The sequence below is a fragment of the Lagenorhynchus albirostris genome, chromosome 18, assembly GCF_949774975.1.
Source record: "Lagenorhynchus albirostris chromosome 18, mLagAlb1.1, whole genome shotgun sequence".
Taxonomy (NCBI): Eukaryota; Metazoa; Chordata; class Mammalia; order Artiodactyla; family Delphinidae; genus Lagenorhynchus; species Lagenorhynchus albirostris.
The window spans coordinates 65,887,569-65,893,137 of record NC_083112.1 but is presented as its reverse complement, the minus strand read 5'-3'; positions in this window follow the sequence as shown (position 1 = coordinate 65,893,137).

The following is a 5,569-nucleotide window of genomic DNA, read 5'->3' as shown; positions in this document are numbered from 1 at the left end:
CTCTCACTGTTGTGGCCTCTCCCGTTGCGGAGCACAGGCTCCGGACGCGCAGGCTCAGCGGCCATGGCTCACGGGCCCAGCCGCTCCACGGCACGTGGGATCCTCCCGGACCGGGGCACGAACCCGTGTCCCCTGCATCGGCAGGCGGACTCTCAACCACTGCGCCACCAGGGAAGCCCTGCTGGGAATCTTTGATGGCTTCTGCTGCATCGCCTTGATCTCTGCCTTCATATTCACATGGTGTACTCCTTGTACGTGCATGTCTGTGTCCAAATGCCCCTTTTTTATAAGGACGCCAGACATATTGGATGGGGGCCCACCATACTCCAGTATGACCTCATCTTAACTAATTGCATCTGCAATGACCTATTTCTAAATTATGTCACATTCCGAGGTACTGGGGGGTGGGGCGTTAGGACTTCAATATATGAATTTTAGGGAGATGCAATTTAACTCATAACAGGTACCCTGCCTCATCGTTTCAGAAGTTCTGTTCCTATTCTGTGTGGCTACTCCTTCCACAGCTATTATGACGTCCAACCATTCCTGTCTTTATAGAAACATGGCCCAAGGAGGTATCATTTTTATTTCTAATAACTACAATTGCTCCGTCTATACCAGCTCTTCCCAATCAACATACAAACAAGTTCACTGCTCTCCCAGTTCAAGAAACAAGTGCAACAACACAAGCTCCCATGGTCTTGCATCCCACGTCAGCTCTGATCCTGCATTCTTTTCCCTGCAGCCTACTTCAGCTCTCTCCATTGCTAGCTCCCATTTATTCAGCTCACTCCAACCTGGCCACCATTCTCACCTCTTCACTGAAACTGTTCTTGCTAGGAACTGTGAATGACTTCCTTTTTCCTCCATACAATGGCCTCAACAGGCTTCATCTCACCTGACTCTTCATCATGACTTAATATCAGTGACCTACACTGACCCTGGAAGTGGTCACCTATTTCAGCCTCCACAGCTCCCCGTTCTCCTGACACCGTGTTGTCTTGGTTTTCTTCCTACCTCATGGGCTGCTACATCACAGTCTTGCTTGCTGCCTCATCTTTCTTTGTCAATCCCTTAAAATGTCAGCATTTCTCAGAGTCCCATCCTCAATACTCTAGACTCAAACTCCTCCAAACTCCAGTGACCATGTGTATGCTGTGACTCTCAAATATAGTTCAAGCTTGGATGGCTCTCCTGAGCTCCAGACCTACATATCTAATATCTATGGTCATCTTCAGGTGGATATCCGCAGCCAGCTCAAACTCGGGTTGTTCCAAATTGAATTCATCACTGATTATTCAGATCTATTTTTCTATCTAAGCCCAATATCTCAATCCATGGTCCTGCAATTTTTCCCAGTGTCTAATCCAGAGGCCTTGGATTCTTCTTTACTTTCTTCTTTCCCACACACCACCTCCAACCACACCTATTCTTTAGATTCTCTTTTGTTACCTTTTGGATTCTCCAGTTCTGCTTCTGGCAGTAACTTATTTCAGGCTGAAAGCTAATGATTGAGATAACTGGAATACCACCCTGTGACTTCCTCAACCAATCAGAGGAGGGTTACACACCCAGAAGCCCTCCTCCCAAATTTTGCCTATACTAACTTCTTCCCTGAAACCCATTGGAGTGTTCGAGTCTTCTGAGCGTGAGCCACCCATTCTCCTTGCTTAGCCCTTGCAATAAACCATTCTCTGCTGTAAACTCTGACATTTCAGCTTGGCCTCACCATGCATCAGGCACACAAGCTTGGGCTTGATGAAAAAACTACATTTAAAAGCTGTGTATTTTGTTGTGTACCTTTTGTATACCTCTATAATTTTAAAATATTTTTAAAGAAATGCCCCCTCCCCCCATCAATGAGGATGTGAAGTCATAAGATCATAACTTGAAGCCACGGCATAAGAGGAACATGACGAGTGTGAATCAGGTTCATAGAAATCAGATAGATGATTATCCTGTCTAGATATGTGAACATCTTCCCTCTTGTACATATAAGAAAATGCACACAAGTTGTGAAGATTACTAATTATTGCCCAATGGGAAACGCTGACATTTTTCAAGTTTCTAGGGGTTCTTACGTATAGGTTCTACACTTTGTATCCAAGAAAGAAGGGCTTGGGGCTGGGCAGACACTTGCCCAGCTGAGGACTTGATGAAAAATTAAGTGTCAAGCACTTCTTAGATGAGATATATGTTCTGCAGCTATTTACTCTACAAGTATTGGCTAAATGACTACCGTCCTCTCGTAGGAGAAAGGGTAAGGTGTCCCTGAAGTAAAAGGAGACAGGTAGGATTTTTGAAACATGATGGTTACATGAGTCTAATATTAGCCTTACATGTGTCCATGTGCCTTAAGTGCAAACAAGAGCACCGGCCGCCAATTTTCAATACTTCTCTGGAGGTTAATGCACTGGCTTTCAGCAAGATCGGACACAGAACAGAACAAGGTGTTGTGTTATTAAATACTTGATAATCACAAATAGGTTTATGGTAGAGAAGATCTGATTTGGAAACTACATAGAATGGAATGATCTGTAACTCGCATTAAAAACAGATATTAAGAAAACACTGCATTTGCCTATAGGCTTTGTCCCGAAGGTCAAATATATCGAATCCTTACTATCCCAGCTCTACCTCTGAGGCCCTGGGCCTTCTGTAGTCAGTGAGTCTCCTATGTTCTATAGTTAATGGGGGTCAAACACAGGCAGAGGTAAGATGGAGAAATGAGCTGAGGTACAGAGCAGAGGGAATTCTCTGGGCTTCCCTGCTGAGAGGAGATAGTCAGGCTTTTGGGGGTGGGGTGGGGGAGACATGGCAACCAGCCTGCAGAGTTCTGTGGTTCCAATGCAAAAGCATTCTCTGCAGTTCCTCCCCTGTTTACAGCTATACTCTTGCAGATGCCCAACAGTATTCTCAAAATCCAATGTTCTCCAGCACTCACAGAAGACAAGCCCCAAACAGCTGCCGCCTTTCCCAGTATTAGAATGATCACCAATACGCCAGAGATAAGGAACACAGTATAATACAAACACTATTTACATAAACTCTTGTGAATCAACTATATAACACAAGTAGTTCAGAGAAGCTGGACAAAGAATGCAGACAGATAATTGGCAAAAGAAGAAATGCTAGTCTCTAATTTACATGAACTAGATCCAAGGGTCACTAGTGAGCAATTTAAAGCAAAATGAGCTAGGGCTTTTCAGGTCTCAGTCTGGTGATGATTTGGAAAACAGTCGTGGGAGTACCGCAAGACAAGCCTCGCAGGACATTTCGTCCTGTCCAAAACATCCATAAGACCTTTGGTCCATGCCAAAATATCCTTGATATTTGTTCCTATCCAAAATATCCCTGAGCATATGTAGTCCATGCCAAGTTGTAGAAACAGACAGTGATGATGATTGTACATTTTGAATATAATTAATGGCACACTCAAAATGGTTAAAATGGCAAATTTTGTGTTATGTATATTTTAAGACAATACAAATTTTTTTTTAAGTCTGTAGACAAAATATGTAGAAAAGGGTGTTACGAAGTTGTGTCACAGAGTTAATATCAATATTGTGTTATTGTTTTCCTGGTTTTTGTGATGTTTGAGGTAAATTTTGGCTTTTATATTTTGTAGTTTGTTGTGATTTCTCAATTTGAATAAATTTTAATATTGTTAAAAAAAAAACCTAGATAGAGCCAACGAGTAGCTGATATAGTTGTGGCCCATATGATATACTTGAGGAATAGCTAACTGTTCGACCTCGCTCTGTCTTGTTTAATCCTGCAGCATCCTTGGGCCGTGGGAACCAGTATCCTTTTTCAGTGATTAGGAACGTGAGCTCAGGAGATGAAGGGACTTGCATCCAGTTCCCTCTGATTCAGAAGCTTGTGCCAATAATCTCTGCATGACACTGCCTCTCATTTGAAAACTAGTTTAGGGTATAATATGGTTGAAGAAAATAAGCTCTGTGCACATTCTATAGTTTTATTTTAAGCAAATATATGCAAATAACTGAACATTTTAGACTGAAAACAATGAGCTTTCCCTCTGAAAGAAAAAGCTGCTGTCCTGTCCTGGCTTAGTCACTGACAAGTCGGGGAGTACAGGCAAAGCCATTTAGCCACTTTGGGCCTCAGTGACGGCATCTGTAAAAGCCAAGTCGATAATATTTATTGAGTGGCCACAAGGCTCAAGACCCCGAGTGAAGGTCTGAAGGATGCAGAGGCAGCGTCAACAGCTCTGCTCCCGGCGAACTCAGGATCTAGTTGAAAAGACAGGATCTAGTTGAGCAGAACAGAAACACCCATGAAAGCTGCCGGGAGCCGGAGGACAGACCATCAATTCTGTCCGGCGAGGCAACGCTTGATGAAGTGTGAGAAGGCAATTGATAGAATGTAACTGAGTCACCAGCCTTTGTTTCTTGGGGGCTCAGGGTGAGGGTTCCCAGAAGCAGTCGGTGAAATGGGTTTTTCTGGTTAGCTGTTTGGTGAACCCCTACTTTGCCCTCTTTAGTTCTCATTATCTGCGTTGAACGATCTCAAGTACCTGGAGGTGATTTACAAGGGATGGGCGAGGGGAAGGTCTATTCTCCATTCTTATGCACAGTCCAGGGTGGCATACACTCGTGCGCGTGCACACACACATACACACACACTCCAGAAAAGGTGAAGTGCTTTGCTTTCATTTCTCAGTAGAGGAATGGCACTGTACAGAGCATGAGAAAAGTAGGAGGCTAGCAGGGAGACCCTCATGCACACTCAGGTCTGTGCGTGTCCTAACCCAGAGCCTCCCTGCCCCCCACTACCCCGCTGCTTGCACCGACAGACCAGTATGTGGGCTTTCTCTCACTTACAGGCTCCAGGGAGTAACTATCAGACTCTCTCTCTCTCCTCCCCTCTCTCCCTTTCTCCCTCCCTCTTTCCCCTTCATGGCCCCGCCCCTAAAACTTGCTTGCTTCTTCCTTTCAATCCCCTCATCCCTTGCAGTCTTGACCTCCAGCATTCTCGGGCTGGCCCTCCCTCACTGTTTCTCCTTGGTCTCAGAAAGCTTAGAGTGAGCTGTGAGTCACTCTCTTCCTTTTGCCCTTCGTTTCTGCTGTTGGTTTGGTGGAGGTAGTTGTGAGGGAACTTTGGGTCCTAAGAATGCACGAAGTTACAAGGTCATTTTTAAAGAAAGGGATTCTGAATGGTACCCTTTTTGTCTTTCCCTAACCTTTAATTACACCCCACGTTACGTTATCTTTATTTGTCTGTTATTAATTCTTGACTTTTTTCCAAACTTGACAGCTCAAAGGACCACAGATAAAAGACCTTCCCAGCTCAAATACAAAGGAGAGAAAGGTTTTTTGGCAGAGAGAATAGACATGGCAAAGACAAAGAGATGGGAATGTACACAGTACATTAAAGGTATGGAAATAGTCTAGTCTCTGCAGTGAGTGGGGTCCTGGCAGATGGTGGTAGGAAACGAGTTCTCAGAAATACAGTAGGGACACCCCGCGAGAGATCTTGAGTATTTCAAGTCGACATGGTGGCTTTCACTCTGTAGCAAATGGGAGGTGACCATGAAAAGTTTCTG